Genomic DNA, 25762 nt, shown 5'->3' on the forward strand with positions numbered 1-25762 from the left:
CCAATGTTTGAGTCCTCTTCTGGAATATCATATTACATTTGGGAAGGTAGACTGGATAAGGAGGATATGAAAGGGAAAGGTGGGAAGATTGGAGCAAGGAATGAGGAGGGGCTAGGATGGGAGGTGGGTAATGGGCAGCGGCATGTCTGGAAATATCTTATATGAGTAGTGCCATTGAATTCAAAGGTTTTTGCTGGAGACCTTCCAGAATTAGTGCCTAAAATTAGATTGGATGTAGTGACTAAATTATCAGAAGGTAAGAGGTATAGGGAAGATGAAAGTAGCAGAGATAAGAAATAAGTGGTTACAGCTATGTACAACATTAGGTGATTCTGAGATAATTTTTAATATTCACTATGTAAGTAATGGTATAGGTATAAGATATTTAAATGAGCTGCACTGAAAGTTTTCCAGCATTTTATAAAGGCTGTGCCATGCTGAATGCAAATTACATGGCAAAATTATTTTGTTTCCATGATCTTTGAAACTCTGAGTTTTATACACTTTTTTGATTCCTCATTACCCCAATACCCAATCTAAAATTCTGCCTTTATTAGATTTCATCTGTTTAGAGTAAATCTGTTTAGATTAAATAAGAAATAATGAAGCAAATGAAAAGAGAAAACCTAAAACTAATGATCAGGAAAAACTCCTTACAAGTAGATGTTTTATAGTTTGGAATAATTTTAAAGAGGAAGTGAGGAAAGCATCATTGCTTGAGTTATTTTGAAGCAGAATGGACAAAGCACTGAAAAGTATATTGTAAGAACACTGTTGCAAACCAACTGACCTTATAATATACTTTTTCCATCTCAAACAACTATGACTCCATATAATTTTAATCAAACAGCAAGCTCTGTTTTTGGTTTCTTATGTACCATCTTTCTCCTTATTAATGTGCTTCTCCTTTATTCAGGAAGTGTCTAATGGCATTTGGGGGAGGGGAAACTCATTAGCTTCCTTCCTGAGTAATGTAATTTTTATTTCCTGTTGTAACTGTGCCTCAGCCAAAACCAACAATGTAAAAAAGAAAAAAGCTTGCCTGTGCAAAACATTTGTTTGAACTGAACTAGTGGTTACAAGATGTTGTGACACACAAGCAATTTTAAGAATTACTTTGTAGCATTATAATCTATACATTAGGGACTTTCAACATTTCATGCCCTGTGTGGCAAATTTATACTATTTTTTTATTAAATTTTTAGGTTAAAGGTAAATCAGAGCTATATTATCTTCTTTTCCAGCAATACTAGAAGACTTCCCGTGTATTACTCTCCTTGGCTGACCTTAAAAATGAGCCAGTCAGCCAAGAAATCCCATTCCCAATCTTCAGACAGTATTTTAATTTTGTGGGCATATGTAAGGATCGTTGCTGTTGATTCACCTCTCTGGAATCTGAGCTGTGTCCATTAAATGCATGGAAATCAATGAGGAATTTTGCTACAGGTACAGAAAACTACACCAAGTTTTGGGCACTGAATATATTCACTGTAGTTCCCCTGCTATTATTGTTTCTTACTGAACTGACAGAAGCACTGGTTAGATGAGTTTAAAATGGGAAAGAACTTGACCATCTCTCTTGTACCTTTTGTAGTGAAACTCTGCACCAGCAGAAAGAAAGCTGCATACTATATTTTACGTATAAACTCTTTGCACTGAAAGTAACCCATATATTTGGAATTTAGCTCGCTTAACAAGTTTTACAGGAAATGAGCCCCAGTACTGTTAAAGAAAGGAAGATGAAAACATTAAAAAAAAATTATTATAGTGAGTAAAATGATGAAAATTTGGATTGGCTTTTATGGTGCCTTATCAAATGCACATATGTAACTGTCATGATAAATTGCATGCTATCCTGTTTGTAAAGAAGAATTTTAAAATACAATTGGAAGACCTATAGATACATTTTTATAACGTCTAAATTTATAACAGTGCTGCCACAGCTATCTGAAAAGTTGAAAACTTAGTCCAAATTCTGTACAATGTAAATGGATATCTAGGTTTTTTCCCCCTCTTTTATACAGTTACTACCGTACACCTGAAACTGCTTTTTACTATATAAATTTCAGGTTTGTTCATTCAGTCTATGTCCTTCATAAAGCAATAGTGTACAAGTCTCACTGTGTTATATGGATTTGGTACTAGTGCTCAATATACATCACACACGTAGTTGTATCCTTATGCATGCAGCTGTCCAGGTTCAAAATAAAAAATATTTTATTTTTAACATGCTGTCTAGTTCAAACTAACATTAAGCTTAATGTTAAACAAAGAATAAGCTTACGGTTACCCTATTGTTAGGGTAACCATATGTCCTGGTTTATCAAGGACAGTCCAAGATTTTGAAGGCCAGTGAGAGTTGGCTGGTGGCTGGTGAGAATTAAAATTCTCCTGGAAACACAAGAGCATGAGGCACAGTCCAGCAGGGAGTCAGATCGGCATAGCATGGACCAGTACAGTGCTGCTGCTGCCTGCTTGCCTGGTGTACCATGCCACCCACCCCCACCTCTGCCTGCAGCAGCTCCACTGACTTCAGAGAGAGGGAAGGGAGGGGAGGGGAGTGTCCTGGATTTCCCATTCTCCCATATGGTCACCCTACCTATCATGTACACAGCGTACCTCTAGTCTTAAATTTCAAGACTAGATTACTAGTATTTTCAACAGACAGCAGATGAACCTTATTTGCATAGGAATTGTACATCCCTGTTGTTATGAACTTCAACAAGCTTATCTTTACAAAAAAAAACTGTCTGCTGCAAAGTCGTTATAAATCCTTTGAATATTGTGGTTTGTTTATCAAGTTCATTTGTTTTGGCAGTTTTTGACATACCGTATTTGCCATTTATAAGCTGTAGGAATGCACTTTCCTGCCATCCAGCCATTTTGTTCCATTTAGAACATCCTGAATTATCATGATACATTTTAGGCATGATTTGAACTAAGGGGTTAAATTATGCAAACACTTTTGCTTAAAAAAATAATTGAGGGAAGAAAGGAAGGACAGTTACCCTTGTTGAACCCATCAATGCAACCTTGATTATCCAAATGTTAATGAAAATAATAATCACAGAAATTTTCAATATAGGTAATAGGCACTAGGGGATTAGACCTTATTTGGGATAACAGATTCTCTAAAAAGTTTCTAAATTTCCACTGTATACACAGCTATTTACAATCTGAGTTCCTGATTAGTTTCATGGAAGTTCTTACATTGTTGCATTTCATTAGTGCAAGTGCATTATTCAGTAGGAAAATTAAACACAGGAACTCTTCATTCCACATCAACCAAAAAGAATGAAGGGTATTAGGCAGCCAAGTTAATGGGGTTAACATTTGCTATAGCTATGGAGGTATTCACAAAGAAACTAATATAATAGTTGTAGTAATGTAGTTCTTTTTCATAATAATGATTAATGAAGGATAAAGAAAGGTTACTAGGAGTTGTTTAAACTAGTAAATAAAGTACTACTTCTGTGGAACTTAATTACCAAATGTTACCTGACATTTGCAGAATGGCCAGATTTTCATTGGTACAAAACATATAATATGTCTCCTTTAGGAACTTAGTATTATCTTTGGAGACCCTCAACCCCAAGGAAGCCATAATTTTTAAGAAAACAACTGAACTCCCCAAAAACAAAAAAACTAAACATCCAGAATACTTTTTTAGATATCTGGAAACTTACAAACAGAATCATAGAGAGAGGAATGATAGAACCTAGTAACTTGAAAATTTTGTTTCTTGAGTGTTGCTGAAAGGAAATCTTGACAAATGTTGCTTTTCCCTCAGTCTTTTTAACAAAACAACAGCTTGGATGAAAGCTTGATATCTGGCAACTTATCTACTTTCATGTGCAAGTGAGTATTATTTTGTCAAATTTAATCCAGTTTAAGATTCAAAGCAGAAGGATGTCAGCACTTGTGTATTATGTTGATGTGAATCTTATACTGAGATAGCTAGGGCTGTATAGTTTATTTATCCAAAGTCTTATGTCATTAATTCTTTAGTGAGCATGATGTTATCATGGTGGGCAGTGAAAGTAATGAGGCAGGGATTCAGGAAGCCTGTAAAAAAACCAAAAAAACCCCCAGAGTTATTTTAACAATTGATGTGTTGAATGGCCCTCTTAACCAGGTTGTTTGTGTTGTACAAATCTTTATTTTTCTATTTTACATAGACCTTTTTAATGCTATGTAAAAGCATAGCATCCCCAATACAATATGTGGGGCTTTCATTATATTAGGGGCTAGTTCACATAAACCAGTTTAAGTGATCAGAAACCAGTTCAAATCTATTACACAACAGAAGTTCAGTACACTTTAAACCACTTTCAGAATCACTGAAACTCGCAGTCCCCCAGCATCCCAGGATGCTTTGCATCTCTGTGTTGGGCTGTGCTGTCTGCTCCATCCGAGCAGGGTTGACCCCACCCCTCTGCCTCCAAGATGGAGGACTATCACTGCTCCAGCTGGCTGAAGTGGGGGGGGGGGGTTTGGGGTGAGGGAACCCTAGTCTGGACCCCAGTCTGCCTGGAGGGGGCGGCTCACAGGCTTTTCCCCTGCTCCCTGATCAAGCAGAGGCGGGGTGGGGCGGGGCAGGGCGGGGCGGGGCGGGGCGGGGGGGCATCACCAGACACAATCTGAGACCTGCATGCTTAAGCAGGGAGGGAGAGGGATTTAAACCCTCTGGGCTCTTCCTGGGGGGGGGGAGGCACCTGTGCCAAGCTTTTCCTCCACTCCTTCACCCTCACTCCCCACTCAAGCAAAAAGCAAGGGGGTCCCAGCCCAGGGCTTTCACACTGAGGCAGGTTTAAACCCCGCTGCCTGCAGGAGGCAGCCCCTGCCAGACTTCTGTCTTCTCACTCCCTGCTCAAGGGGGTAGGTATTCCCTGCCAGGGTTTTGCTTCTGCACTGGAGCAGAAAGCATGTCCAGGACATGGCACAGGGCCAACACACTGTGGTAGGTGGAAGACGTTTTACATCTCCTTCCCGAGGAGCAGGGCACACAAAAGCCTGTCAAAGGCTGCTCTTGCCAGGCTTCTCGAGTGGCGATTCTGCTCCAGGAGCAGGGAGCAGAAGCCTGGCAGGGGCTGCCCCACCTCAAGCAGACCAGGGCTGGGATCCCATGCTGGTCAGGGAGGGGGGTTAAACCCCTTCCCCCCCAGCCTCAGCGGGCTGGTGCCTGACCATGCTCTTCACTTGAGTGGGGAGCAGGGGGGCAAAAGCCTGGCAGGGGCTGTCCCCCCTCGAGCAGGGAGCAGGGGGAAGAAGCCTTGCAGGGGTTGCCCCACCCTCCCCTCGAGCAGGGAGTGAGGAGGGCATATGTCTGGCAGGGACTGCCCCCTCCCTTTGAGCAGGGAGCAGAGGGCAAAGGCCTGAGAGGGATTTTTCCTGCCCCCCCCCCCTCAAGCAGGGAGCAGGGGGGCAAAAGCTTGGTAGGGGCTGCCCCACCCCCCCACTCAGCACACCCCGGCTGGGGTCCCATGCGGGCTAGGAATGAGGCTTAAACCCTGCTCCCACATGGTGGCCTGGGCCAGGAGCAGAAAGTGGAGATAAGCTTGGCAGGGGTGCCTCCCCACAGGCCGACCTGGGCAGGGTCCCATGTGTGCTAGGGAGGGGGTTTAAAGCACCCATCTCCTGCCCTCAGTGTGTTGGCCCTGGGCTGGGGCTTGACCAACCCCCTCCCACCTCTGCTTGAGCAGGAAGGCCGGGGGAAATCTCAGAGGGCTTCTCGCCCAGTTTCCATCCCTTCCCTTTGGTAGTGGCTGGCAGGCTGGGAGGTGTGCTCTAGCACCACCCCAGCTTTTGGTCTGAGCCACTGCAGGCATGTGGCTGCATTTCCAGAATCAAAAGTGAATGTCTGTTCACTTGTTTCTTGGTTCAGTCCATTCAGTGTAAACTAAACTTTAAAGATTGAATTGATTTAGCCTCTGGAGTTTTGATTGTCTGTACTTAGCCAGGGTGTATAGCCAGGGCAGTTGTTTGTTTTGGTAATGCTTATCTGGTATAAAGTCCCAGTAATTAGATAGCTTTTGTAAGGGCATACTTTTTAAAGTTGGAGGGGCCAACTTTCTGTGAGAATTGGCCAGGTGTTTCCTAGAAAGAAAGGAGATGCTGCAGAAGTGAGAAAGGCTGTCATAATAAATAGTAAAGCATAGAGATTGAAGGAGGGGAGCCTTCACCAGTACTAGGACACAGTGGCAGAAAAATGTTTTTGTTTGATGTTTCATTTGGTTTTTGTGTTAAAGAATAAACCTGTGCCCCAGAAGACACATGGGTATCACATTGCATCCTTCCTAGGCCAAAAAATAAGTCAGCTCATTTGTATGTAAAAAGTAATGAACTACAACGGATGTTACCAGCCAATAGGTCTTTGAGGTTCCACTAACTAAACTTCACCCAAACTACATTTCAGCAGCTCTGGGAAATGTTTGCCCTATCCTCCAGATGATGTTCTGAGCACAGCTGACCTTGGCCTATGTTTTGAACCTCTAAATAAGTCATTTATTTCAAAGATGAGACAAGGAAATACACTTTTTATATGTGCATATATGTACATTTATATGTACTAGAATGTTTGGATCATTCCGACTAAATTCTAGTTAAAATACAGAAAAATAGGGATGAGGGGGTCCTGAAGATATCATCCCAAGCAACCATTTGTATAATCTGTATTTAACCTCTCTATGTAATATGCTTGAGTGTTTAACCACTCTAATTATTAGAAAGTTTTTCATCATTCTTAATTTAAATCTCTCATTGCAATTTCATTCCATTTCTTTTCGTGTTCATAGTAGACACAGAGAATAATTGATCATTACCGCCTTTATGACAGTCTTTTTTGTAATTGCTGTCATATTCCCCATTGGTTGTCTTTTGTCTAACTAATCCCAAATCTTCCACCCTTCTCTCATATGTCTTGTTTCTAGGCCTCTCATATTTCTGCTGGATTTTCCAATTTGCATACTTCTTTCTTAAAGTGTAGTCCCCAAAACAGAATTTGTGAATTACTTCCTATGGTTTTCAAATGACCCTCCTTAAATCCCAGTATGCTTCTTTCCTATTTTTTTACAACAGTAAAACACTGATGATCCATATTCAGATACACTAGACCCTCCAAATATTTTTCTGCAGTACTATAGCTTATTTAGTTATTCCACAGTTTGTGTTTGTTCATTTTCTTGTTCCTTCATTAGTGTGATACTTTTCATTTGCAACTGACTGAAATTTCATCCTATACATTTAGACCATTGTAACAATTTATGGAAGTCATTAGGGATTCAAATTATGTCTTCTGTAGTGTCCACTCCCCTTTGCACCCCTTCCCCGCCCCCCCCCCAGCAACTTGATGTCACCAGCAAATTCAATTTTCCAAGTCATTAATAAAATATTGAACATTACTGGGCCCAAGATAGACCCCCCAATAAACCCCACTGATATTTCCTCTCAATATGATATTGTGCTGGTGATGTCTGCTGTTTGAGCATGATGATCCAACCAGTTATTCTTCCACCTAATAATAGCTTAATCTAGGCCAGCACTGTCAAAGGGCCTTGTATACAGTACTTATGGATGGCTTCTAGCGCACTTAACACCTGAAACTAGTTTTAAGCACTTGTTATGCCACTCAATGCTATGCCACTCAAGGGCAGAAGTATCTCAGATCCATGTTAACCAGCTTGAGTTACACTTAGGCTCTAGGCTATACCTTAGTGTAAACACCCCACCTGCTCCCGTCCCCCACTGGCCCAAATCAGTCCCACTTCCCACCCCTCTCCCCCACCCTCCCCAGCACCTCAGATCCCAACCCCCTGCACCACTTACTTGTGGTTCCCACGCTGTCTGTCCTGGCTAGCAGGCAGAGAAGAGTGAATCTGCCCGCTTGGCTGTTGCCACTTCCACTTCGTCTTTTTCTGTTGGCTCAGCCCAGAGAAGAGCAACAGCCCAGCAGTGGCATTGGCAGTGGCAGCTAGGCAGCCAGGTTAATCCTTCCCTGCCTGCTTCCCTGAGATAGACAGCGCAGGCAGCCATAAGTAAATAGTAGGGAACACCAAGCAGTGGGGAGTGCCAGGGATGGCAGTGAACCAGAAAGTCCTAGGGGACAGGGAGGAAGCCCAGAATGGGAGAGTAGGGGAATTCTTATCTTCCAGTCTTCCAGGTGCCTGCTGGCCTGAATGTGTAACTGTTCCCAACTCAAGGTAGCAGCAGCACTAACACCCATCAACTTTTGAGCAACTCACAGGGAAAAGTGTAACAAGGTCCAAAGATAGCCATATCAACCAGCCCATGGGGCTCTCAAAGGGAACAGAAATGTGGGGGCCAGGTGAGCAGGGGTAGGACCTACTGTTGATATTCCAGGATACAGAGCCTCTTTGGAGATATGTGTTGGTAGCAGAGGAGCAAGTGATAGCTGTGTTAATCCCTGCAGGCCCCTGACGGTGCTTATCTCACTGCCTCCACTGCTTATCCTAGTGCTGGAAGTGTGTCCAGATCTGGCCTAAGAGGCTCCCTACAGTCTAGATCCATTGTAAGGGGCAAAAAAAGTTTGACACCCCTGATCTAAACCATATTTCCTCAGGTTACTCATGGAAGTGTCATGAGATACATATCATACACTTTGCTAAAGTTAGGGTATATCACATCCCCTACTTTTCTTCATCTGTCTTGTCAGAGATGAAGGAATGGTTGTTTAGGGATGATTTACTCTCAGCAAATGTTTGTTGATTGTTGTTTATTACCTTGTTATGCTCTAGGTAATTACAAATTGATTATTTGATTATATGATCCAGTATCTTTCAAGGTATTGAAGTTTGACATACCTGTCTTTAATTTCCTGGGTTCTCCTTTTTTCCTTTTTTAAAGATGGATGCTTTGTTGTCCTTTCCAATCTTCTTGGTCTGCACCTGATCTCCATGAGTTCTTCATGATTCTGCAGTTATTACAGCCAATCCTTGAGTACATTAGCTTGAAGCATGTATTCTGACACAAAGACATCCAGCATACTTTAGTAATCTCTAGCTTGTTTTTTTCTTGCCCTAAGCTGAATACCTACCTCCCAATCCTTGCTTTTAACTCTGTTTGTCACCTGATAGTTGGCCTTTTGGCTAGCATGTATGTTGTCCTGTCTTGAAATTCTTGATGACAATTTACTGTCAAGCTGTTTCTGTTATACTTACTTGAAGGCAAAAAGTGTGTTTTTCACACATTTTTTCAATATTATTTGATATTTACATTGTTACATTAGCAAAAAATGTTTCTTACAAATAAATTAGTTCCTGTGTTATATTGCGTACACACTTTATCCTAAAAAATAAACCTGTAATGAAAATATGTGTAAGTTTTTGCATTTAACACAAATGTACACATAATACACATGTATAAATATATATTTTTATAGCTGGTGGTATTGTCTGTTATGGAAATTGAACAGTAATTCCCATTATGAGGCCTTGTTTTTAATTGCTTATAACTTTGCCAGATTTTAAGTGTTTGGGATGAATTTTCCCATGCTGTGTGTGTGTCAGTATTTTTTGGAGAACTGACAAAACAGATCAGTCATTTCCAAGAGCAAATCTTGGAGGAAATATATTTATTTTGCCTATGTTTAAAAAAATCTGATGATGTTTCTGTTCAAAACTTTTAGTGCCCCTGAAATTTGAAATTTGCCAGGGGGTTGGCATTTGTATCAGGAATATGCTTTGGCATCTTCATGAAAATCTGCCTGTCTTTTTCAGCTTATAAATTTTTGAAAAATCATAGTAGATACTACTTACATTACATCAACTAAAAAATCCAAAGACTAAGCATGCTTGAACCTCTGAGAGTTCTTCACACTGAACAAACTATGCATAAACCATCCATAAGTTGTGGACAGAGATGTCACCATTTCCAAGTGAAGCACACTTGGAAATGCTTTATAAAAAAAATGTTTCTGCCAGTGGACACACACACACCTGTGTGCTATTCCAGGCTGGAACTTTTCAAAATGCTGCAGTGGTACAGCAAAACACCTTTTTCAGCTCCTAACTCCACTCACAGGAGGAGAGGTAGAAGGGAGGGGATAATGGAGGCACCAGAGCAGAAAGTTAAAGACAGGTAGAGGAGCACTGGGGGCTCTCAAATCCCTTGAATCCCTCTCCTCTCCATCTCATAGAGGAGGCATAGGAGAGATTGAGACTGGAGGGCCCACCTCTGGTATTAGTGGGGACCCTAGAGTCTGGTAGGGAGGATGAGGGTCAACCCAGCTCCAGCCCTTATCTCTATGTTGCTCCCATGTACTCTCCCCATCTATATGTAATGAAAAGTAAAACACTCCAAAATAGTACTTCACTTTAGGACATGCTATTTTTCAGTGTTTCAGCCACTTATGGAATATTTCAAAGGTGACATACATCTGTACAGTTGACACTATGAAATGTTCCAAATGCCTTTGACAGGTTTAATTGTTGTGTGTGAGTGCATACACAGTGATCAACTCTGTATGTTTTCTCCATTTGAGGGCAATGGAAAAGGATCTAGACTTTCCATGCAATGGCTGTTCCCTGCTTAACCAGGTTGGGATGGGCCTGAAAGTGAAAGGAGTGAACCTGCCTTTGCAGTGAAACTCCCGTTGGCACCTAGCCAGCATGGAGGAGGAGGTTATCTGATCTGAATGCAGAGGGAAAACAAGCTGAACTGAAAGGAGGGTAAAATGGTAGATTGGGACAAGACCTCAGGTGCCATTGAGAGTGAAAAGATGAGGAGAAGAACTAAGACATGCCAGAGAAGGGGACTGGATGCTAGAGTGAGATGAGGCTGGGATGGATAAGGCAAGGGGACTGGAATCAAATGGTGATTGAAGGGATGTACTGAGATTGGATAAGAAGTTGCAAGAACAAGGGTACTGGAGTAGACAGCAAGGAGATTGGGACTGGGAAGCCCTGTGAAGGAGAATGGGGCTTCTCTCAGAAGAGAACATAGTCCCCCAGCTTCTCCTCTCTTCCCCAGGAGACAATGTACCACTCGCTGGACTCTGCTGCTCCAGAACACTCCTCCTTAACAACCCCCATATTGTGCTGCAGGGAAACGCAGGCTGACCATAGGCAGTCTTGGGCAGCCAATCAGGGTTGCCCAGTGCCCTACTGCAATCTGTTTCCAGGCAAACTAAGGAAGCTTGCAGAGCTCGCTGAAATGTGGGCACATCTTTCCCCCCCCCCCCCCCCCCCCCCCGGCTTCACAGTGTCAGCACTGCAAGTTCTCTACTCTTCAGGGTCTCAGCCGTCAAATGTTTGTATAGCAGCTCTGGGTCAGTTTTTCTACCCAGAGACCAAATCTAGGAGAATTCTCCCAGGTTATTTGAATGTGCGTACACAGCCTAGATATAGAGAGAATGAGTAGATGGGAGATTAGCTTTCTGACAGCAAGCTCAGAGTGGGAGACTAGGATTGATTGGGTAAAGAGATTGGGGTTGAGATGTGAAGCATAAAGAGTAGGAAAGGGGCCTAGGGAGGCAAGGAAACTAGGATTGGAACAAAAAGGATGTGTGGGAGGAGAGAGAGAAGCAGAGGGACACAGCACAGAGGACAGGGCAGAAAGATTCAAGATTTGTTAGCCAAGTGGCTGTGTAGTCAGTTACCTATGGTATACATGCAGTAGACCTAAGGTTCCCAGCCCTGCTGAGGATCCTTGTAAACATTAATAGGATTCCACATGATAGAATTTAAAGTTTGGTTTTTCAGCTTTAAAAAAAAATTAAAATGAATATCATAAGAGCAGAACACTATCGAGGTTGCAAAGTCAAACATTTGTAAGTTTAGAAATCCTGAAGTTAAGATTGTGCAAGATTGTCCTTTTGTGTATGTTATGATGCAATCTTTAATTATGTGATCACATGCTGTTTTTCCCACAGGATTCCTGCCTCATTTAGTTCACAGGATGGACCTGCTCTGGGATTGAGTAAGGGTTGTCTGGTAAAGGAGAAGGAGATTATGTGCAAGACCTCTGCCTCATCTGTTGCAGAAATTGGAGAGTATTTCAGGGATTACAGGAAGAGAAAAAATTATCATGACTAAGGCAATTGGACACTGCCCAGATAACTGAATTCTATGACTGCCTATACTAGAGAGTACATATGGAAATCACTTAAATCAAACTATTCATAGGTGATCTCTGATAATGTGTTCCTCATTTTCCATGTACCCAATTTGAAATTTTCTGGTCTGATTTGTAGATGGGCTGAGTACTCTCGGGGCAGCTGAAGTCAATGGAAACTCTGCTTTGAAGCTACCAAGTACTATATAAAACAGAAAGTACTCTGAAAAATATCATATCTCAAGAGACTAAGAGTAGGCACCCAAAATTAGAGAACACCTTATACCTTAATTTCACTGTCTTGGTTCTCCATCTGCAAAATGAATATAGTGCCACTCCATCATGTTAATGGGGTATTGTTAAAGTTACTGAAACAACTTAGTGTAGAACTCAGATGCTAGGGTGCTAAGCACCATAGAAAACCCACAAGGAAATAAATAATTCTGTCTTCAGATTTGGGTTTTGCTAGGATGCTTTAAAAACAACATGGGGGGTCCTGCTTTTGAACAATAAGGTTAAAAAATAGCTGTTCATAAAGTGAGTATCATGAATGATGAATGAGGCATAAGTCCTGAAAAAGAGTAATATGTGATCATATAATTAAAAAGTAGATCATAATACATGCGCACAAGGCTGCACAGGCAATTATTCTAGAATTTCCTAACTTTTGCGTGTTTGACTTTGTTATAAGGACACTATGAAGGTTGTATAGTTTTGTGTATAAACAACCTCTCTTTTTCTCTCTCTCTCTGTCTCTCTCTGTCTCTCTCTCTCTCTATGTATGTATATAGATGTTTATAGCTATGTAGATATAAATATGCATATAGAGGCAGATCATCTGAAAACTGACCCACTTATGTCACTCAGCATGTTGAGAGTAGGTAGGAGCTAACTCAGAGCTGTACTTTAACTGTGCCAGTCCTCAGTGACATAGAGGACATTAAGGATAATAAGCCAGCAGTGTATTTTAGAAGTCACTCAAACTATCACTGGGACCAGGGGCTGCCTTATATTTGTAATATACCTACCAGATTGATTGGAAAGGTTCATCCTTATAAGTGAAGGGTTTGTTGTGGTGGTGGATGGGTTTTTGTTTGTTTGTTTGTTGTTTACTGTTAATGTTTCCTTACTCCTCTACCCAATTTTCCGGTCTAGGGCCAGGGAAGGACAAAACAGGAAAACAGGATTTGTGGGTCCATTACTCCTATCCACAGAGATAGGCAGAGCACAAGCTGGAGAGAAATAGGAAATGGCTAGAACAGTGATCACCACTCGGTCGATCCCGATTGACTGGTCAATCAGGGAGCCCCTGACAGACGATCTCAGACAGCTAGCCTCCCCAAACTGAGCTTGACTGTCAGAGGCTCCATGATCGGGAGTGGCCAGAACGCAGTCCAGGAGCGGCAGAATTTACGAGCGGCAGGACACACGTGGCTGGGCTGACCTGTGCCCCCTGCCACCAGGGCTGGACTGAGTGAGTGGAACAATCCCTCTCCATGTCCACTATCTCCAGGCCAGGCTGAGGGAGGGTCGGAGCCCAGGCAGCTTGTCCAGGTGCATGGCGGGGGAGCTCCCGCCACTGCACACAACCTGGTGGAGGCCCGTGGCCCCCCCCCCCGATCTGTGCACAGGGCAAGGCAGCTGCTGCTGTGTGTGGCTGCAGCAGGGCTTGAGGCACAAAGACCAGCAAGCTGTGGCAGCTGCCTCACCCCACACACAGATCGGGGTGGGGCACGTGGCCCAGGCCTCTGCCGGGGTATGTGCAGCAATGGGAGTCCCCCCGTACACCTGGACGAAGCGCCCAATCTCTGACCCTCCACTGGCCCAGCCTGACTGAGGCCCCATTCACCCCTGCCCCACTGCAGGGTCCCTCACCACGGGGTCCTCGATCTGCCCCCTCCCCCAACTGATCTGCTGGCCTGGAGGACTGGGGGGTAGAGGGGTGGGGCGGGTGAGGTAGATCCTGGATTGCCCTTTACTGCAAGAAGTGATCTTTCCCTTAAAAAGGTTGGAGACCACTCGGCTAGAACCTTGATTTCAGCTCCCAAGATGTGAAAGTCCCATAGAGCTACATTTATGTTGGGGGAAAAACTATCAGCAATAGACATGGGTGCCAGTAGACATGCAGAAATGCTACAACGTGTCAGAGCAGATTTGACTGAATCTGCTGAACTGTGCTATTTAGCATGCTCCAGCAGCCTCCATGTCTCATGTATTCAACATCTTTGCACTTCAAAATGGTGGCAGGGGCACGTTAACTAAAGCTTGTTGAGTGATTTTAGTTAAAGCACCCTTGCTGCCATTTTGAACTGCAGGACATTGAATACACAAGATGCTGTGGGCGTTTTAATTAGAGTGGCTCTTGGAACCGCTGTAATTAAAGACTCCTCTCCTCCCCCAGAGCATGACCAAAGCCACCCCATAGCTTTTGGAACAAGGAGGAAGCAGGTCTTTGAGCAATTGTTCCTTGGGATGGCAGTGCATTTATGGAGCTTCTTGACCTAGTCTATCAATCATAAAACCAAGGAAGCATTAGAATTCATGGGTCAACATGAGAAATTATTTCCTAATATTTAAAGTATGTTTTTAATATAAACTCTAGAGAGCATAGATTGTGTCTTTTTCTGTGTTGTACCACCCCTACATCATTGTTGGCCTTATTGAAGAAAAATAACAGGAAGGCAATAAATGCATGTATGCAAGAGCGCACACACAATTTTAATGTTTGGATACTAAAATCTACATTCATGTTTTAAAAAAGATTTAAAAACATATTAACCATAAAATCAAAAGCCCTAGTTATAATGGGGATATATTCACTGTAGTAAAAGGAATGTATTAGTTCTCTGTGGAGATCACCACTCTTGGGTTTCATATCCTTTATATATGTGTGTGACTTTGGGAGCTGACTAGTTTCCTTGCAGTGAAAATTGAAAACCTTTCTGATGAGGCAGTCAATGCATATAACTTTAGGGAGTTATAAATACTATGTTATGGTCACTAGCTGAGAATTCCTTTTCTCTCAAATGATCATCGAAAGCAATGCCTTTATTCCCTATGTGATAGAAGTTTTTAAGTTTTATTTATCTTTGTCATTTTATCTCTGTTTAATTCTATGGTTACTGTAATTTTTTTCTAATATTGGTAGTTCCCTCAGCTGCTGATTTGGGGCCTGAACTTATATAAGAGGTCAGTTTCTTCTGGTAGAGTGCCTTCAAATTCCTTACATCATTAGTTGTGCTCTTACATAGATGACAAATTTGAGAAGTTCAGAAAGTTATAATCTTCTGTTGAATAGTTTGTGTCCAAAATATAGTTCATAATAATTTCATAGTAATTGTTATGTTATGTTGTTATGTTATGTATCATGTTTCCTTCACACAGATTTTTTTTTTGCTTGTTATCATCCCAGATGTGCTTTGATTTTGAAGGTTTGAAGAAATCCCATTCATTTTTTAATATATCTATTTTATATTTGTAAATATATCTATATTTACAGAAATATATCTATCAGAGATGGTTGAGCGGGGTAGATAAAGGATTTTATTTAAAATGCAAATAATTTGCAAAATATTTGCACTCTTGATTCCTAGTGCCAATCAAATACTTCAAACTTGATGTGGGTGTAAGCAAACTTTGAACAATTAAGCCTCATGTGAGTAGTCCCAACAGATTTAAAATGTGCAGAACTAGTTCTGACATTAAAACAATATTCTGTTACCTTTGGTTTGCAACTATTATTATTTACACTTTTAATATACTAGGTACTTTACAGACACATGAAAAGCCAATAAGATTACTTGCATAAATAAAGCAAATATCATTTGTCCCAAAATCACAGCCAGAGTTGGAATTTTAAAAAAAGTGCCCCATAGAAAGAGGAATTGAAAAATTAATTATATGTATTGTCACAGGCATTTCATTCAGTGGCAGTAACATTTTTACTCCTTTTTCTAATCCCAAATATATTTTTCTGTGGCTTAAAATTTCATGCAGAAAACAGGATAGATTTGCACTTTAATTAAATGAGAGAGAGAGTCTACTGTGCATTAGTGTCACACAAAAAACGTGCTGGCACTATTGCTCAGTAACACCAATTACAGTGCATTGAGTTAGTACCTGTTATTACAGGTACTAAACTTAATGCACCGTAATTACAGCACATTAATACACGTGTAGACATGGCCACTGTCTGTTATATTACTGTTTGGATTAAATCTTAAAAATGTAATCTGGTTAACCACACATTTTCATATTGAAATTTAGGTTAGAGCAAAATTGGTTATCTTGTGAGCATGAGAAAGAGAAAGGAAGTATGTCTTCAGTTAGGATTTTTAATTACTAAGATTAAAGAATATATATAGAAAGAGCTAAGCTTACTTAGAGTCTTGCTTTTCAACATGAGAGAAATTCCAACCTATCTGAATTTTGTAGTTCATCTCTACCTCTAATCGTGTTTAGCTATATGTTGTTTTCTTGTGCTCCGGGTTACATAGAAAGTTCAGATCCAATTTGGACAAAAAAGGAAACTTTAGGCCTTTCTATGGAAGTGTACATGTTATTGCACAAGATGCTGGAGTTTGTTCCCACAGAAACTAAGAGTAATCACAGATCTCACCCATGTCCAGTGGGTATGGAAAACTTACTTCTTCAACCTACTTTTCTGGCATAGGGGAACAGTTTAATTTTGATTAGTTGATTAGTTTTGCATGGTTTTTCCTTGACCAATGTTAATAGCCTTTATTTTTAAGTTTGGAAAGCATGTGGATATTTATACATAATGCTGTGGTATGAGAACCTAAATAGGATACAATTGCTATCTGAAAATTAAATTGCCTTTCTCTTTTTCAAACAATAAAATGCGTATGCACTTACTAATTTTAAGGCATAGTAATCAGTAGTTTTGTACTGAAGTAACCCATTAAGGAACAGTTATAATACAGGATTGGCTTCTTAATTTCATTATCATGATTTTACTAACCAATGATCAATTAGAATAGCAACAGAGAACAGACTTGGAGCAGAAGGAGCATAGAATCAGCAGGTTCTATACAATATACCATACTTAAAAAATGGGCAATTTCATTTATATGTAAAATCAACAGGTGGTACAACCATAGTACAGGAATTAATTTGAGATGTTTTCCTGACTCTCTCCTGATGGAAGAAACGATGCCATTATAATGGGTCAGCATCTGATATTTCTTGGAATAATTATTTCACAAACTAGTCAGTATCCTGAATTTAAAACACAAGCTACAGTTTACACACACATGCCACAATAATCTTTCCCTTTTCTTGCCTTATGATTTAAAAACTGTATAATCTATCATGGCCCTGATTACTGTTGACAACATTATAATTGTTTATGTACATTATTCTGATGCCTTGTAGATCAGAAGCATTATTTTTAAACTTAGAATTTCTTGATTCAGACAAATCCTGCATTTAATTGCAAAAGTAATAAACCACTGATTTGAGATTTTTTCATCTGTAATATTACATATATTAACTGAAGTAATTATGTTCTTGTACAAATTGCATACTAAAAATTCTCAGTAAGCCCTCCTTTCCAATTTGTATTCAAACAAATTCCTGATGTTTTAGAATACGTTGGGTTAAAATCATTGTTTGGGATGTCAGATATTCAGCAGAGATGTGATTTGGAGGTGCAGCTTGTAAAAAACCATCGCAGTGAGTATTTTCTGGTTGTTAAGTCAGCAGACCGAAGCAATCGTGGTCTCCAGGGAATCTGGAGGAGTGTGTCACTTCTGGAAAGAAGTCATTTCATTGAAATATCATTGTAACTCAGCTCCAAGCTGTAACAAAAATGTGTTTGTGTCCTCTAGTAACATTTGTTATTACTGTTTAATCTGATGATACTTATGCATTTTAACAAATTGTAAGATGTGTAACTTACTTCTGTATGTGGTTAGTTAGCATTTAGTGTTTATATGCTTTGTATAGAGAGATATACTTTATTAAATGGTAGGAACTTTCCTGTTATTTCAGTTGGAAAGTACGTTCTGGAAGCATTTTTGTTGTTGTCTCTATGATGATAATAACTAAATGATAGGTAAAGATAGAAGCAATAATAAAAAAAGAAAGAAAAAAACCCCAAAGATTCATATATCATACTGTCAGTTTACAAATATAGTCATGAGTAGCTGTACATTTCTTAAATTATTAGAGGATAGCCAATAGTTTGATGACTTCTAGTATGTATTTTTCTGTATTTATACTACAATTTATTATTCCACTTTACACTTTTATACATTTCGCTGTGTAGGATTTGATCTTTGCACCTCTCTACTAAAACTGCAGATTTTCAATTAATAAATAAAGCTTTATTAAAATATCTGATTTCTTCACATTATGCTTTAGAGAAATAATTTACATTAATCACTTTATAAAATAGTCCTTGGGAAGACTGGCTAGTTATGAGATTACATTTCAATCCAGTCTTTAGACAAATGTTTGATACTCTCAAAATCAATGGAGTTCCTTATAAATCCTTTATGTTATACTTTCAGTTGAGTACTTGCATTTAAAGTTATATTTCCAAAGTCATGCACAGATGCAGTTCTATAAAAGAATTCTATAATAGAATGTCACTATCTCAGCTAAATATAATGACCCCACCGCAGATCGAACATGGCAGTAGACTAAAACAAATTATAATACTATTTCACATTAAGTGAAGGTCCTGTTGCAGTGAAGGTGTTATGTGAGACGGTTTGTTACACTGGAAGAGAAATAGTCTTTTAGGCAGGTAAGTTCTCAGAATGTACTTACTCAACAGATCTCTTCTTTAGTGTATCCTGAGTCATAATGTCTATGTTCTTGTTTACTTATTTTGGTAAAAATAACTTTTTACTCCTGCTAGCTGGCCAAGCTGTGGCTTGTCACTAATGGAATTATTACTATAGGTCAATGACAGAATCTGCATTATTGGTGATGGTGTTTGTCTGAGATGGAGAAAATAGAGCTCTGTTTCATTTTTCAAATAGATTTTCAGATCTTGGGTTGTATATGTAGGGCCAACAATTAGAATTCTGTGTATCTATTTGTAAATTGAGTAAATTTGATCAGGAATGACTGAGAAATAATAAAAATGGAACATCACAATGCTGTTTTCCCAATGACATCTTTCAGATTTTAAACACAAATACACTTTCATAAAAGAGCCAAAACTAAATATCAAATGCCAAATTAAATCATAAAAATGCACCAGAGATTAATTGGGTCGTCTGAGCCAAATTTTCAAAGAATGTGATCTTTTACATAATGTGATGATGAACCCACCTTTGTGGGCTAGATCTTCAACTGCTGTAAAAGGAGAAGTGCTGTGTGTGAAAATGCACTTTCAGGTGAATTCGTTTGAAAGATGTTCAATTATTTGATCTGCACTTGCACAAATGGAAGATCCTTTGCAAATATAGCCCTTGTACAAAAGTGCCAAGGGAAAATATTTAGAATATGCCTATACAACGCAACAGGTCAGGGGTTGGCAATTATTTGAGCTGGAGGACCACTTAAGGAGTTTTGGTGAGCTGTTGAGGGCGGGGTGGGGAGTGCTGACCTGGCTTCCCCCCCGCCCTTCATGGCTGTTCACCCTGACCAACATGGCTGGGGATGCAGGGGGAGAGGTGAGGGAGGTTCAGGGAGATGTCAATTGATCCTATCCAACCCTAGGCCCAGCCACCCTGCACCCACCACCAGGTGTGCTAAATGGAGTGAGTGGGCAGGCAGGGTCTCCATGGAGACTGACCCAGGACCCCCATGGGCAGAATGTGCTTGGCTGGGCAGATGGGATGGGGCTGTTGGCAGGTGGGGAATGAAGTCTGGGAGCAGGACGGGTGGACAGGGAGGGCAGGGATCATGGGACAGTGACAGTGCAGGGCCAGGGCCTAGGCAGTGCTGCAGTCCACTCCCCACACATCCCTGCAACAGGCACTGGTTCCCTGCAGAATCTCCTTGCTCTCTGAAGTACTACCACAACACAAATAAATAATATGTGGATCATTTGGCAGTGGATATTAAAAGTTTGTTTTTGATCTGTGTATTATTTATGTTGAAATTGTAAGGTGGAACATAATCATGTTACAAGAGTAGTCCATCTTAGTTAAGTTTAATATTGCTTCTTATATGTTGATTTTCTTGATATCCTTATTGTGAAAAATCCTCTGATTTGGCTCCAACTACTACATTTTGACTCCTGTATATTATGTACATGGGAAGTGTTGTATTAGTGCTTCTTAGGTCATAATTAAAAGAAGATACCTAAACTCATTCAGGTTAGAAATCTCAGTGATTTTTCAATGAAAGAGTAATTGTTTTGTTCATTTATTTATTACTATTTCAAAATGATCCTTAATACCAGGTTAAATGCCAATTGCAACCCTATATTAATTCTTGAGCTTTAGGAATGAATTATGTTTTAGTCACAACATTTTGCTGGGTCTTTGAATATACCTATAGCGTACTGAATACGGATATAAGACTTATATATTTTCTTCAGCCTCTGCCTTCTTATATAGAATAAATAATTCTGGCAAATACTAAGATAAACATTAACTGTATTATCAGTTACTACAGTTTGTCTTCCAGTAACTTGCTGTACTGACTTAATAGTGTAAAAGTGTCTCAGGCATTCTCCATTAGGATCTATTTATCATTCATCCAAAAAACAATTTAGCCCTCTTTTCAGCCAAGGGCATAAGACTTCAATTTAGCCCTCATTTCAGCCAAGGGCATAAGACTCCATAAGACTACTATATTACTTTCAGCAGTCAACAGGAAGACTGCCAAGGAAAATAATACAAAGTTTATTAATAGAATTTAGTTTATAAAACTAAATACTATAAATAAAGGATAAATTGTAGGGATATGATTGTTTCAGTACAATTCACTTAATGTCAAGGTTTTTGAAATTTTTTAATTCTAGTAGCTGTTTTGGAGTGTATGCTATACTGGTGCAAAAATAGAGTCTAAAGCTTAGGAAAGTGAGTTTACTGAGTATGGATAGGTGTTTGACCACTTTTATGTTTTTGTAGGTCTTTGCTCTTAAAATTAACATTGCTTCTGATGGCTTAGAAAAGCTAATTGTCTTCAGCAACTCCACATCTAGCATACATGGACATATGGGCAGAAAACAACAGAAAGCATTTCAACAAGGAGAAATGCAAAGTGCTGCACCTAGGGAGGAAAAATATCCAGCATACCTACTGCCTAGGAAATGACCTGCTTGGTGGAATGGAAGCAGAAAGGGATCTTGGAGTCCTAGTGTACTCCAAGATGAACATGAGTCGGCAGTGTGACAAAGCCATCAGAAAAGCTAATGGCACTTTATTGTGCATCAGCAGATGCATGAACAACAGATCCAAGGAAGTGATACTTCCCCTCTATCGGGCGCTGGTCAGACCTCAGTTGGAATACTGCGTGCGGTTTTGGGTGCCGCACTTCAAGAGGGATGTGGATAACCTGGAGAGGGTCCAGAGAAGGGCCACTCGTATGGTTAAGGGCTTGCAGGTCAAGCCCTATGAGGAGAGACTGGGGCACCTGAACCTCTTCAGCCTCTGCAAGAGAAGGTTGGGAGGCGACCTTGTGGCTGCCTGTAAGTTCATCACAGGGGCACAGAAGGGAATTGGTGAGTATTTATTCACCAAGGCACCCCCGGGGGTTACAAGAAATAATGGCCACAAGCTAGCAGAGAACAGATTTAGACTGGACATTAGGAGGAACTTCTTCACAGTTCGAGTGGCCAAGGTCTGGAACGGGCTCCCAAGGGAGGTGGTGCTCTTCCCTGCCCTGGGGGTCTTCAAGAGGAGGTTAGATAAGCATCTAGCTGGGGTCATCTAGACCCAGCACTCTTTCCTGCCTATGCAGGGGGTCGGACTCGATCTATTGAGGTCCCTTCCGACCCTAGCATCTACGAATCTATGAATCTATACACATACTACTGCCTCTTTAGGCCTGCCATAGCCAGAACCTGGACATATTCTTGAAGCACTATAAGGGCTTCCTGCTTGGGTAGGGGTTTAATAAGCAACGCAGGGCTGAAATATTGTTTAGAGGATCTCTGTCTTATGTTGATATTCTAAGTTCTATTTAAGTTCTGTCATTTTCCTGTTTTATAAGTATTCTGTTTCTCTTATTGTAAGTCCCCCTGAGCCTTGTTGGAAGGGCAGCATATAAATCAAATAAATAAATACCAGAAGGGGAGAAATGATTGGGTCCCTCAGCTTGTCAAATTCAAAGCTCTATTATATACAAGGCTACCAAACACAGGTCTACAAGTGCTGGGCAGAGGTAGGTTGGCTCCCCATGCCTGACATTTGCAGACCCCCAGCCTGGTTCCAAATGCTGGGCTACCCCAGTCCCCATAGAGGCATGCACGTTTTGCAAGTGCCAAGCAGAAGGAGCTGACTGGCTCCCCCACTCAACAAGTTCAAAACCAGGTACCAACAGCCCAGGTATATGACTTGAACTTGTCAGTGCAGGTGGAGTCTAGGATAATGATCCCAGGCTCCACATGCCATCACGAGCTGGAAGGCAGCTATTGGGATCTGATCCCCCAAACCATGGGGTCTTGCCATGCAGATGTATACCATAGGTCTAAGAAAATTCAAATTTAATTCCTAACCTCAGTGAAGCTCCAGGTAGCTGGGAACAGTAGCTAGAGGGAAAGTCCTTCTGTACCTCTGGAGTGAAGCATACTCTTGTCACTTTGCAGGACTTCTGCACGGGCAATCAGTTCATGTATAAAAGTTATAAGGGAATGGGGTGTGCTAAGTAAAAACAGACTTTGAAATATCTGCTAAATTCTAAGGGCCAGATTGTATTCCACCTATTCCACCTATTTAGCATCTCTGGGCTCCTATACATGTGCAGGAAGCCTGCTTTGAAGTGCTATAATTACTGCAAAATAGCAGTGAGAGTGCTTTAACTAAAGCTAGTTCAACATGCTTTAGTTAAAGCATCTCTGCCACCAGTTTTCAGTGAAGGGATGCTGATACACGTGAAGCTCCAGGCATTTTAATTAGAGCAGCTCTTGGAGCCACTCTAATTAAAGCACCCTCCCACTCCCAGACCACATGTATAAATACCCTATAAGTCTTAGTGCAATCCTACTCGCTTTGCTCAGGTCCCTAAAAAGTCATCTTGGCTTAACTGTTTTTAGGAAATTAACCAGTGTCTAATAGGCTTGCACACAGACACAGAATCTGGCCTTAGGTCTCTGCGTGCAAATCTCATGTTTTCAATATCATAACCAAATTTGTTGAAATTTTGAATGAAATAGCTGAAGGCATATCCTTGGCTTATTGATTATCCTGCCAAATTTCAGGTCCTTCTTCAAAAGCATGAAGATTTTAGATCTTCTCAAAGAAAAGGCCACTGTCATTTTTTTAACTTTGCAAAACAGCATCCCAAACATGAATAATATTTAAAAAGTAGATGTACCATTCTGACTGAAAATTTCAGTTAAATAAAAAGTGAACTGAGGGTAGTCACTAGGCTTGGAAAATTTCAGCCAAATGGGTAAAGTATAACCCGCTAAAAATAAAATCTTATAATGGGAAGTATTGGGCAGCTAGTAATATATGGTGCTATCAGTTCCACTTGTAATCCACATACATGCACATACACACATTCATGCACAGAGTGTAAACATGACAAGCCAGAATGACCCATCCCAGGTTGGAGATTAGCTGGCAGGCATTAGGATCCTGCCTCCACTATTACTTGCCGCCTCAGCCATGTGAGGAGAACACCTACAGTGCTCCTTCATCCCTGCAGTGACCGGGGGAGAGATCCCATGGAAGATGTCCCCCACTGCTAAAGCCCTAAATTCTCAGGCTGGACTCAGAGTTTCCACAGGTTGAATCCAGCCCACAGGCCATAGGTTCCTGACCCCAGTTATAAGCCATGGCCCTGATTAAATTCCCTGGAACACAAAGGAAAGGAACTTACTGATTTCTTTGAACTCTGGACCTAGCTTCCTTCTGAATCTTGCTTCAGAGAGAAAAAAAGAAAAATATATATATTGGGCATTGCTTAAGTTTGTTCAAAGTATCTAAACAGCCTTTTCTAATTCTCATTCTAAATCAGATTTGAAATTTTTGTGGAATCAAAGAAAAGCTTTCAGGTTTATCATTAAAGTGATTAGAGCTTTTGCAAAAGAAACATGAATAGTAGCCGTTCTTATTCCACAGAATAGTTTCAGTAGATGCTGCTGAAACACTAATGTTCTGTGAACTGTAAAAATCATGCAGCTCTTCTTCTTGACCTTGGCATCAGGATATTATTATATAGAATATATTAATCTGGATTGCTGCCAGGTTTTTTCTTGGAAGTTACTTTCTTTCCCAGCTCATCCAATTCATGTGAAAAAAGGTTAGAAATCTTCATGAGAATTTTCTTTAGCTACATCTGCACTAGAAATTTTACCTATAGCATTACTGCAATTTCTAATTTTTTAAAGTACATGTATATTGGATTGCTTTTACTAGCACAGCACCTTTTTACCACAGTGGCTTATGGGCAGAAAAATGTATGACACCAGTACATTTCCGATTGTTAGTTCCCACTAGTGTTAGTACTGGTAATTACTCCCCTACCAATACTAAAGGAAAGTTAAATATCTGGCATCTTTAATGAGGCAGTCTCAACCAGTCAGCTGCTGATGTGAATTTCTACTTGTTTCAGGTTCCAGCAAAAATTTGTCTCAAAAAAATTTGGTCCCTCTCCTTATATGATGTCTGTTAAGAGGTAATGAGGAGTGCAGGAGAACACAGCTATACCTAGTATCCAGATAGCTAGAGAAATCCCCAAATCAGGGAAACCCTGACTGTAGTTAAGATGCCACTGAAAGAAATTGGGTCTTTCCAGAAACTTCAGATCCCTTTAAAGCAGGGGCAGGCAATTATTTTGGGTGGAGGGCCACTTACCCAGTTATGGCAAGCTGTCGAGGGCCTCATGGGTAGCCCCACCCCTTGACAGGTGCCCCGCCCCCTGGTCACCATCTTGGGACCAGTGTCTCAGGGCCAGCGCCGGTGGGGCCCAGAGCGGGGCTCAGGCTGGCAGGGGTCTGTGGAGCCGGGTTGAATGCACCAGCAGGGAGAGGGGGGAACTGGCCCAGCTCAATCGAGCCCCTGCCAGCCAGGACCCTGTACTGCTGCCCTGCTCTGCAGCCCACTGGCACTGGCCCCAGGATACCAGTGTGGACCTGTGCACCCGCTTACTCCCAGAGCCCCCCAGCCCCGCAGTACAGTTGAGGGGGCAGCGTGTAGTCCGGACACCCTGCTCCGTGACAGGGAACGAGCTGGTGCTGAGTACGGGGAAAAGCGGCCCCTACCCTGCCCCGTGGCCAGCGCTCCCTGCTGCAGCCACTCACTGCCCATGTGGGGCTGTCCTGAGCAGGCACAGGTTGGGGCCGGGGCCGAGAGGCAGCAGATGTTTGCAGCTAGCCAAGGTTCTGGGTAGCTGCTGACAGCTACAGGGTGAGGGGCAAGGGGCCGGGGGGCAGGGGCTTTGGGTGCGGGGCAAGGACACAAGCAGGGCATCCTGCCATGTACCCCCTGCCGTCATTTTGTTTTCAGCAGGCACAGGCAGCACCAGGCGGAGTGCAGGCACTGCAGCGCGGGGTGCTGGGCATAGGGTGGGGCAGAGGCCACTTTTCCTGTGCTCAGCA

General features: G+C 41.3%; 1 protein-coding gene across 2 annotated transcripts in view; it reads left to right on the forward strand.

The window, feature by feature from the left end:
- SSBP2 (single stranded DNA binding protein 2) overlaps positions 1 to 25762 on the forward strand; it is a 333271-nt gene that overhangs the window by 200052 nt on the left and 107457 nt on the right. The gene's annotated exons all lie outside the window — the stretch shown is intronic.

Source organism: Alligator mississippiensis, chromosome 3 (genome assembly GCF_030867095.1).
Source record: "Alligator mississippiensis isolate rAllMis1 chromosome 3, rAllMis1, whole genome shotgun sequence".
NCBI classification, from domain to species: Eukaryota; Metazoa; Chordata; order Crocodylia; family Alligatoridae; genus Alligator; species Alligator mississippiensis.